This window comes from Lithobates pipiens, unplaced genomic scaffold (assembly GCF_037356315.1).
Source record: "Lithobates pipiens isolate NorthernLeopardFrog02 unplaced genomic scaffold, aLitPip1_a1.2 Scaffold_28, whole genome shotgun sequence".
NCBI lineage: Eukaryota > Metazoa > Chordata > Amphibia > Anura > Ranidae > Lithobates > Lithobates pipiens.
Genome location: NW_027507789.1, coordinates 179,141,893 through 179,154,053, shown reverse-complemented (window position 1 = coordinate 179,154,053; position 12,161 = coordinate 179,141,893).

The window sequence follows — 12,161 nt, the reverse complement described above, 5'->3', positions numbered from 1 at the left end:
ACCCCGTACCAAAAAAATGGCGTGGGGGTCCCCCAGGCACTATATACTCTGAACAGCAGTATATATACTATACAGCCCGCCCTATATACGCTACAGAAAAATTGGGCCTTAGGTGTTGGGGTGCCAGAACACTGTAACCCCTCACAGTTTGTTGGGCGCAGGAACAGGCCCTGCTGTGAAATATTATATCAAAAATTGTAATCGTAAAATTGTGGCGGCATTGCTTCCAATATGGGGGCGGCTGGAATTCCTGTGGGGGGGGGGGGACACTTCTAGTTTTGACTGTCCTATCATCCTGGACCACAAACCTTCCTCACTGTGCTATATTATTTCTACTGCACCATTGGGATGGTTATATCTTCTTAGTCCTCTCCAATTTGTGCATAAAGTGGTGTATCAGTTTAGTCAGGCCTAGGGCAACACAAAACCTAAATACACTACAGCCAACAACACTAGACATAGCCGCTATGTACACAGCCTTATATAGTGTGGGGCGTGGATTTAGTCGCTCTGAGCCATGATTGGCCAAAGTCACCCTGCCTTTGGGCAATTATTGCTCTTTCAGCAGAGCGCTCTGTGATTGGCCAAAGCATGCAGGTCAGGTGCATGCTTTGGCCAATCACCATACAGCAACGCACTGCGATCTCGCAGTGCATTATGGGATGTTCCATGGCACTCGAATTTCCTGAAAATGCCCCATATGTTCAGTTTGTTTTAGAACAAACAAACACCTGATGCTCTACTTACTTACGTTTGACTTGAACCGCTGGCTCACTGAGTATCTTCCTCAAGCATCACCCCCGCTTCTCTGCTGGGTACCTGGTGATTTGGCACTCACAGATACTCCTCAAGCATCACCCCACTGGCCTGCTTGGTCCCTGGCTTGGCACACAAGGCTGCTCTGCAAGCGTCATCGCCACTGGCTGGGTCCTCGCCCCTTATAACGTCACCTCATCATGCCCTGGGTGGTGACATCATAAGGGGTGGGGGTCACCGGATGACAACACCCGGTGGCCTCGCCCCATGCCTAAATAAGTCATTGCGCACCGTGCCCATGGCATTACATCGGGAGAGAGCGACCTGTCAACATTGGAAGAAGACAACGGAGAAGACCGGGCCAACGCTAGCAAAAGAGCGGGCAAAAGAGCAGAAGATAGCGGAGGAGCCCGGCAGAAGACACCAGAGAGCGGGAGAAGAGGCCGAAGAGAGGAGAGAAGTCGGAAGAGACCCCGGAGCTGCCTAATAAATTACTTTAAAAACGGGTCTAGTGTTTTTTTTATGACACTTTTTTCCCCCAGGTGAATGGTTAGGGGTACGATGTACCCCACACTCATTCATATAGGGTGGGGGGCTGGGATTCCCTTATTAAAGGGGGCTCCCGGATTCCAATAAGCACCCCGTCCGCAGACCCCAACAACCAATGGCCAAGGTTGTCAGGAAGAGGCCCTTGTCCTCATCAACATGGAGACAAGGTGCTTTGGGGTGGGGGGCCGCAGGGCGCCCCCTGCCCAAAAGCACCCACCCCCCATGTTGAGGGAATGTGGCCCGGTACGGTTTGGGGGGGCTGCTCGCTCGACCCCACCCCCTTTCCTGACCGGCCGGGCTGCTCGCTTGGATAAGGATCTGTTATGGATTTTGAGGGACCCCCATGCCGTTTTTTCGGCGTAGGGGGTTCCCCTTAAAATCCATATCAGACCGAAGGACCTGGTATGCCCATGCCAGTTTTTTTATTAAAATTTGCCGTGGTGTTCCCCCTCAAGATTCATACCAAACATAGTGCCTGGTAGTGGCGGGGATCCAAGTCAGATCCCTGTTTATTGAAGTCGGACACATCTCTGACTTCAAGTTGCAGGGCAAAGTCAGATCCAAAGTAGGATGAGTGTGGTATTGCACCAGTGTGAACCCAGCCTGATCGGTCCCTAGTCTCCCCAGGGATGAGAAGACTTATTAATTAAGCTGTGCCCCATTCAGAACTTCCATCAGCGCCAACCTGCAATGACAGACAGCTGAGCTGATCATTAATGTTATAGTAAGGCAGAGGAACACTCACACCACTTACTTCCTCTGCTGGGCTCTGCATTGGATGATGTCACCAGTCAGAGCCCAGCATAAGTAGCGAGAAATCCTCCTCTCTGGTTCTTCGTTTACATGTGACAGCTGCAATCTTATGTGCTGTTTGTAAATGCAGGTCCATGCTAATGGGAAGTCTGAATGGGGCAAAGCTTCAATAAAGGGGCAAACATTATCACTATCCCTGAGTGGCATAGTGCCCTCCTCAAGTGGTGCCCAGACCCTGACTGCCATACCCTAGATATCCCACTGAGAGGAACAAAACAATGGTTACCGTTCTTTGATTGAACAATCCTGTTCCAGGAACAGCAGGGAGAAGTGGAGTGATGTTTGCTAAATTGGTTTAGCCATCTGCAAAATTTCTCATGAGAGGGAACTGTCAATTTTGCTTACTGAACTGTCATTTGTACTTTCCAAAAAAAAAGGGTAATGTGGGTGTGTTTGAACTGTCCTGGCATTTTTATTCAATATGTTTTATAACGTAAAGTAAGATAAACTGACATTTGTAATGTTTATTCTTTCTTTCGATATATTGTAAAGCATGAAAAAAACTGTGGTCATTAACCTCTTCCTGTCTAGCCTTGGCATCTTTTTAAAATGGATCCCTACACCTGGGGTGGGGCTCACAACCCATCACATGACCACTGTGATTAGCTGTCACAGTGGTCACATGATCGGGAACAAACAAGTTATACTTTCCTGCTCTGTGCAGTGGTTTTGCACAGAACAGCCCCGATCCTCCTCTTCTCTGGTCCCCCGCTGGCGTTCCTGGCCCCTCCCTCCTGTTGCTGTGGGGGCACCCAAGCAGGCGTGCTCCCGAGCCTCGGCTCTGTGTGTCAATTCACACATGGCGCAGCGGCTCTGCCCCGCCCCTCTGTCTCCTGATTAGCTCACTGGCAGTGATTGACAGTAGCGGGAGCTAATGGCTCCACTGCTGCCAAATGCCAATCAGTAGTGCAAGTCTGTGGATAGGCAAGGCTCTCATCAGTGGCGTAACTAGAACCTTCAGGGCCCCGGTGCAAGAAACCACGAAGGGCCCCCTGAACCCCAGCCAGGGCCCTTCCCTCTGAGTCCGGCGGTGGAACTCCAGGGCGTGGTCACAGGTATGACCTTTGTGAGCCCTGTAGTTCCACCACTGGTATCAGTAGTTTTTTTTTTATTTTTTTTTTTTTTTTTTTAGGTGCCCCATTGGGGGACTGTCCCTAGGCAGGATGGGGTCCCTGTCCCCAGAAGAGATGAGGTCCTTTTCTCCAGGGCAGATGAAGTTACTGCCCCCAGGTGAGAAGGGGTCCCTGTCCCCAGGGGAGGTGGGGGTCCATGTCCCCATGTGAGAACGGGTCCCTGTCCCCAGGGGGAGATGGAGGGGGTATGTAATGGTGTGTGGGGGATGGGGTCCTCTCACTCACCATGACCAAGCTGTAGGCCATGGACTCATCCATGTTGGCCTTGGCTCCATCCAGTGTGCTGGACAAGCGATCAGCATATCTCTCAGAAAGACCTTTCATCATCTGTGTATGATGGGAGAGGAGGGGGGCTGGCAGACAAGCCTGCAGTATCCTCCGGGGAGCTGGCTCTCATAGGGCTGCACTGTATCTGTGTGCTTAAAGTTTGTTTACCCGGGAGAAGTATGCAGTGCAGTGTGGGCCGGACTCAGGGGGGGGCGGGACTCTGGATGGGGAGAACAGACATCGGACTGAGCGGCAATGCATGGAGCAGGAGAGGGGTACTCTGAGTAGCCGGCCGAGGACACAGGTCATGTGGGGAATGCACAACTAAAGAGCAGCCAGTGCGATAGTCAATCATGGAGCTCTGCTAGTCACCCTCCACCTCCAGCCACCCGTGTGCATAGTGCACTGGTACCCCTAGCTGCCTATGCTGCTGCTGGCCATATGTAGTAGAGGGGGCTGCATGGGCCCCCTGCATCACAGGGCCCAGTTGCGGTCGCAACTTCTGCACCCCCTATAGTTACGCCCCTGGCTCTCATGGTCATCCTTGGATCGAAAAGGTGCTCAAGTAAGTATTTGCGGGGGCTGCTGCACACAAGGTTTTTTACTTTCATGTATAGATTGCATGAAGGTAAAAAACCTTGTGCCTTTCCAACCACTTAGGGACCGCCCCACATACATTTGCTGCGGCAGGGTGGCCCTTTAGCGCAAAATCCTGTACCTGCATGTAATCTCTCCCTGGAGCCTTGCTCCCACTGTGATTCCATTGCGCCCGCCAGGAACCTGACGATTGTGCGCAGAGAGGCAGAATGGCAGTCTGCCTATGTAAACAAGGCAGGCCGCTGTTCTGCCAGAAAGTCAATGCACTCGCCACTAGAGTTAGAAAGCACACATAGGGAACACATTTAACCCTTTGATTGCCCCTGATGTTAACTCCTTCCCTATCAGTGTCATTTATACAGTGACGGTGTATTTTTTTTTGACTGTCTTGGTCTTTACTGGTCCCCAAAAAGTGTCAGTTTAGTCCGCCGCAATGTTGCAGTCCCGCTAAAAATTGCTGATCGCCGCCATTACTAGTAAAAAATATAAATAAATAAATAAATAAAAAGTCCCTCAATCAATCCCATAGTTTGTAGACGCTATAACTTTTGCGCAAACCATTTTTTTTTTTTTACTAAAAATATGTAGCAGAATACATATTGGCCTAAATTTATGAAGGAATTTGATGTTTTACTTTTTTTTTTTTACTGGATATATTTTATAGCAGAAAGTAAAAAATATAGTTTTTTTCATAATTGTCTGTCTTTTTTGTTTATAGCGCAAAAAATAAAAAACGCAGAGGCGAAGAAATACCACCAAAAGAAAGCTCCATTTGTGGGAAAAAACGACATACACTTTATTTAGGTACAGCATCGAACGACCGCAGTGCTGTATCTCAAATAAATGGCCTGGTCAGGAAGGGGGTAAAACCTTTTCGAAACTGAAGTGGTTAAATGAGACCAAAGGAAAGCTCTGGCTGAAAAAAATGATATAGAATTAATTTGAATAAGGTGTTTCATGATGGAGTAATTGTCAGTCAAACTATTACAGCACTGAAACCTGACCCTGTAATGAAACGGTATATGCAGGCTGGTACTGAAGTGGTTAGAAACACCGCTACCCAAAACTAATTTCCGAATTTAGGGCCAGTTCACATCACATGCAGTCCAGTGCGTTTTTTTTTTCTGCATCAAAAACGCATTGAAAGTAGGTTATATGGTTTTCAATGGCATAGTTCACACCAGTGCTTGCAGTTCCAGTGCGTTCCAGTTCCAGAAAAAAAAGTAGAACATGCTGCGTTTTTCCTGCACTGGACTGTACTGGAACACTGTAAAAAGCATCAAAAACTCACAGTAACGCACCTGAATGCACCTAAAATGCACTGGAACACCCATGTTCTCAATTAGTGCTAGTTCACACCAGACGCAGTTCCGTTCAGTTCCGTGCACTTTTCTTCTGCACAAAATGCATGCAAAGGGTTTTCATTGTATTCAAATCGCTCTAGTTCACACCATGCAGTCAGTTTCCGGTCAGTTCCTGCACCGGAAACTGACTGCATGGTGTGAACTAGAGCCATTGGAATACATGGAAAACACTGTGCATGCATTTAGTGCACAAAACAAGCGCACGGAACTGCGTCTGGTGTGAACTAGCACTTGAAGGGGCGTTCCGGCCATTTAAAAAAAAAAAAAAGTCAGCAGCTACAAACACTGTAGCTGCTGACTTTTAATAAGGACACTTACCTGTCCAGCGAGCCCGCGATGTCGGGCCCCCGAGACCACTCCGTCCATGAGATCGGTGGCCGGCGCCTCCATCTTAACTAAGGGAAACAGGCAGTGGAGCCTTGCTGCTTCACTGCCCATTTCCTACTGCGCATGCGCGAGCCGCGGGGCGCTTTGAGAATGGCCCCGTTGTTTCCTGGGACACACACATGTCGCAGAAGACATCGGGGCCGCTCGGCGAGGAGGAAGAATTGAAGAAACAGCGCAGAGGAAGAGGCAGATTAGGAAGACTGCCTAGCAACAGGGGTGAGTAAAACATTTTTTTTCTATTTTTTAAAAAATATTAATGTATGTTTTGTTTTTTAGGGTGGCCCTCCGCTTTAAGAGCCAGTTCACACCACATGCAGTCCAGTGCGTTTTTTTTTTCTGCATCAAAAATGCATGTAAAGTAGGTTATATGGTTTTCAGTGGCATAGTTCACAGCAGTGCTTGCAGTTCCAGTTCCAGAAAAAAAAAGTAGAACATGCTGCATTTTTTCTGCACTGGACTGTACTGGAACGTTGTAAAATGCATAAAAAAACGCACTGGAAAGCAGCTAAATGCACCAAAAACGCACTGCAACACACTTTTCCTTATTTAGGGCCAGTTCACACCACATGCAGTTCCATGCGTTTTTTCTGCGCCAAAAACTGACCAGAAACTGACTGCATGGTGTGAACTAGAGCCATTGGAATATATGGAAAACAGTGTGCATGCATTTTTAGTGCAGAAAAAAAGCGCACGGAGCTGAACGGTGTGAACTGACCCTAAGATTAAGGTGAAAATAAAGGGGGGGGGGGAATGCACTGGACTGCATCAAAAACGCACCAAAACGCACTGGAACGCATCAAAAAAGCACATGCAAAAAAGCATCTGGAGTGCATCCGGACTGCGTTTCTATGGTGTGAACTGGCCCTTGGGGTTGGTGAGAAAAACAGTAACACATTCCCCCGTGTGACCTATAAATAGATGACTGCAGATCAGATGAATATTCTCTAATGACTATAGGCACGTTTCCATAATGATAGGCTTTCAAAGCCATAATTCATACACCTGCACAAAAATAAAGATTAGAGGTATAAATCATCATGTAGGAAAACAGAGAGGCAATAGGTGTAGTGCGGACCAGCTCACACCACAACACAGTGCGGGGAAACCCGCGTTCAACGCATATTTCCCACACCCCGTTCATAACGCACTGCACTTACAATCTGCAATCGGTACGATGCTAACATCACCACAAAACAGGTCGCAAACCCAGTGCGTTTACCTGCATTGGATCTTATGCTGGCCATACACTGTATTAAAAATCAGCCGAACCCAATTTCGAAAAACGAACGTTTGGCCGCGAGCGCAAACAATAATGCCATCATGTAATGACTGATAAATCATTCAGTGGACATAAATAAATGTCCTTCGTTTTTTTGGCTCAAAAACTTCCAAACAATTATTGATTTTGTGCCCATTACCTGCCCAAAAAAACGAACGAACGGTCTAATGACCAAATTTCGGCTGATTTTTCGTACAGTGTATGTCCAGCATTATAATGCTTCTGTACCATGCGATCCAGTTGCTTTGCGTTTTTGTAAAGTAGTGGATGCATTACTTTTGCTACGGCCTATTTAAAAGAATGGTCTGAAATCACACTGCACCCGGACCGCATGTGAATCGCACAGGAACCCGCTGCCCGTTCCTATGCGATTCATGGTGTGGACCGGCCCCTAATAGCAGAAAACTTGGCTAAAATAATGCCTTGTACACGCGGTCAGACATTCCGACCACAAAATCCATTGGATTTTGGCCAAAACTTGCGTTGCATACACACGGTCGGACAAAGTTGTCGGAAAATCCGATCGTTTGGAACGAGGTGATGTTTGTTGCGTACGACGGGACAATGTAGAGGCTAGTAGCCAATAGCTTTGGTCTCGTAATTTAATCTGAGCATGCACGGCACTACAAATAATCGGAAAAAGTCCGATCGGATTTTGTTGTTGGAAAATTTTAGATCTTGCTCTCAAACTTTTTCCGTCTGAATTTCCAATGGAAAAAGTCCGATAGAGCCCACACACGATCAGATTTTCTGACAATATAATCCGATCTGACCTTTTCCGTCAGAATTTCCAACCGTGTTTACAGGGCATAAGACTTGAACCTAACATTTATATAAATATATTGTCGGGGTCATCTATCCTGTTCTCTGGCCTTGCAACTTCTGAGATCCATTCTTGAACTTTAGATGCTGAAACACTTATGTATATATCCAGGGCTTTTTTTCTAAGAGGATAGGCGCAGGAACTCCCTATTTTCAAGTCACCCCTTGTCTCCACCCCTCTACCCACCTCTGAGACCGCCCCTTGATTCCTTACCCTATCCCAGTGATGGGGAACCTTGGCACCCCAGATGTTTTGGAACTACATTTCCCATGATTCTCATGCACTCTGCAGTGTAGATGAGCATCATGGGAAATGCAGTTCCAAAACATCTGGGGTGCCAAGGTTCGCCATCACTGCCCTAACCTATCCACTTCCCAGTACCATCCAATTTAGAGAAAACAGAACCAAGTATTATATTATGGTGCTAAGTAATTTGTATGGGATTTGTTAATAAACTGTAAAACATATCCCCTGCAGCCAGCAACAATACACCCCAGCAACAATAGACCTCCCAGGCAACAATAGACCCTCACAACAAAGTACTTCCCAAGTAACAATAGATCCACTCCAGCATTCATAGACCCCTGTCAGCAACAATAGACCTCCTAACAGCCAGCATCAATAGACCCCCACAGGAGCTAACATCAAAAGACCACTCCCTCAACAGTAGATTCCTCCAAGCAGAAATGTAAACCCTCCCCAGCAACAATAGTTCCTCCAGCAGCCAGAATTAACCACTTCAATACAGGGCACTTAAACACCTTCCTGCCCAGACCAATTTTGAGCTTTCAGCGCTGTCGCACTTTGAATGACAATTGCGCGGTCATGCTACACTGTACCCAAAAATACCGAAAATTTTGAAAAAAAAAATGTTTTTTTTTTGTTTCAGTTTCAAAACTTTCTAAATAAGTATGTTTTCTCCTTCACTGATGGGCACTGATAAGGCGGCACTGATGGGCACCAATGAAGTGGCACTGATGAGGTGGCATTGATGGACACTGATAGGCGGCACTGATAGGCGACACGGATGGGCGACACGGATGGACACTGATAGGTGGCACAAATTGGCACTGATAGCTGGCACGGATTGGCATGGATGGGCAGCAGAGATTGGCATGGATAGGCGGCACAGATGGGCATGGATAGGCGGCACAGATGGGCATGGGTGGGCACTCATAGGCGGCACAGGTGGGCACTCATAGGCGGGACAGGTGGGCACTCATAGGCGGCACAGGTGGGCACTCATAGGCGGCATTGGTGTTATACTGTACTAATGGATGCCAATCAGTGCCAAACAATAATGCATGCCAATCAGTGATGCCCATTGTGGGCACTGATTGGCATCCATTATGGGCACTGATTGGCATCCACTGTGCTGACTGGCATCCCTGGTGGTCTAGGGAGGATTACCTTTTCCCTGGTGGTCTGGTGGCGTCCCTGGTGGTCCAGTGTGGGCATCCTCGGGGGGCTGTGCTGATAATCGATCAGCACAGACCCCCCCCTGTCAGAGGAGCAGCCGATCGGCTCTCCTCTACTCGCGTCTGACAGACGCGAGTGAGGAAAAGCCGATCACCGGCTCTTCCCATTTACACTGTGATCAGCCGTGATTGGACACGGCTGATCAAGTGGTAAAGAGTCTCCGTCGGAGACTCTTTACCGAGATCGTAGTTGCCGGGTGTCAGACTGACACCCCGCAACAACGATCGCCGCGATGCGCGCCCCCGGGGCCTGCAGCGGCTCATAATCCTGAGGACGTCATATGACGTCCGGTCAGGATTATGAAACCACTTTGCCACCGTCAATTTGTAATAGGGCGGGCGACAAGTGGTTAATAGACCCCCTCAGCAGCCAAGAACAATAGACCCTTCCCCCAACAGTAGCAACAATTTAAACCCTCCCCAGCAACAATAATTCCTCCAGCAGCCAGAATCAATAGACCCTCCAACAGCCAACAGCAATTGACCCTTCCCTCAACAGTAGATTCCTCCCAGCAACAATTGATGTCTACTATAGCAACAATAGATCCTCAAGCAGATAACATCAATAGACCCTCCAGCAAACCTCAGCACTCCTTGCCATTACAGGTATCCATTGCTGGAATTGCGTTCCCCCATGTTCCCACTGCAAAAAAGCCCTGTATATATCATGATTCATTTTTTATCTTTGCTACTATCTTCACTGTTGCTAGTATTTTACCTTTATATGTAATTTATTGACCACGGCATATATGCATGTGTAATGTCTACTTTCTAATATCGATGGATGGGCAAATCTCCTTGGCTTTGATCTGCCTAAGCCCGGGTTCACACTTGTGCGGACACAGATATCGCATGAAACCAAGTGTGTGCAGGAGGCTGTATATAGAGACTGTATATAGGAAGTTGACACTGTAGTTTTTGAAGTCAAGTGGGCATCCTATTGTCTCCCATCCCTATCCAAGCTGAAACTCCCTAGTAAAACATAAAAACAAAGCCACAAACTGGTTCTCTGTCTCTGAAGTGCTGGTGAAGATTTGGAGTGCCTGGAGTGGGGGATCCCTTCTATCTGCAGCTCTTACATGGGGTGTGCTACATCAATATGGACCAAAATCTCGGAGAAACATATGTTTTCGCCTTTGCATGAGAGCACAGGGGGGCGGGTTACTTTACATTTTTTTCTTGTAATATTTATTTTATTGCATTTTTTTTATTTTTACATTGTCTCTTTAAAATTTTGTAATCAACTTTATTGCTATCACAGGGGATGAACAACATTTGTGAACTTTACTGGGGAGATAGTTTGAGTGACTCTAAAGAATCACGCACCTCATCCCTGGTAATAGAAATTAATAGAAATAAGAGGATGGGATTATAGCGGGGCTTGAATAAAGAAATATACATATAGGGTAAAATTTGTAAATCTTTATTGTTACATAAAGTAGAAAAGAGGTTCAATAAAAATCAGAGCATATTCAGTTTGCTTTTTACTGGTCGCTGGTGTCCCACATTGGCTTTCTCAGAGGATCATTTAGGACCACCAGTATTAACATAGCTCTAATGCTGCGTACACATGACCGGACTTTCCAGCAGAAAAGGTCAGACGGAATCATTTCATCGGATATTCTGGTCGTGTGTGGGCTTCATCTGACTTTTTTTTTTTTTATTCTGACAGACCTAGAAATAGAACATGTTTTAAATCTTTCCGACGGAATCAATTCCTATCGGTAAAACGAGTCGTCTGTATGATATTCCGATGGACCAAAAACAACACAAGGGCAGCTATTGGCTACTGGCTGTTGAACTTCCTTTTTGTAGTCCCGTTGTACATCATTGTGTTCTAAACAAATGGACTTTGGTGTGATCGTGTGTAGGCAAGTCCGTTTCAGCGGAACTCCGTCGGAAAGACCGTCAAAGTTTATTCTGACGTAAATTCCATTTGTGTGTACGTGGCATAACACTAATAAAATACAAAAAAATATTTTTTATTAGTATTCAAATATAGAGGAAACAAAAATACATGTATATATACACATATGAACATTCCTCATGGCCTCCAAGGGTAAATACCCACCTCTACCATTCCCAGTCAAGGGGCTCAAAACAGGAAGACCCCACCAGCCCAACCAAGAAATGGCGGGGAAGGCCGTGCACAGCCACAGGAGATATAAAAGGATTGATGGGGTATGTGTGGTGCCCCATTGTACTGGGGTGCACTGTTTTGCCGCATTTACCATGTGCGTGGCTAAGGATTTAAAGTAGTTACTATTTGATAAGGGGGTAACCTGTAAGAGAAATTGCTCTGGTGTGAAGGTAGTTATTTTCCTTATAATTTGGTGAACTTCGCCCCAGAAAGCTTGGATGGTGGGACAGCTCCACCAGATGTGTAGGGGAGTTTCTTTATCCTGTTTGCATCTCCAGCATACATCTTGAATGTCTGGGTTGAATTTGTGGATAAGGGAGGGGGTACGGTATCATCGTGTTTGGACTTTGTACCCGTTTTCCTGTGTGGAAACATTTACTGATCCCTTGTGAATGCTCATGTAGACTCATTCCCATTCTTCCGGTGACAGGGATAGGGAAAGTTTGTTTTCCCATATTTTGAAAGCCCAGCCAATGTTGAAGGGCACATCCAAGAATAAAGGGGCACGCATTGTGGAGATTAAGTGACTTTGGGGGGATTGTTTTGTGCATAATGTTTGGAAACGGGAAAAGGGT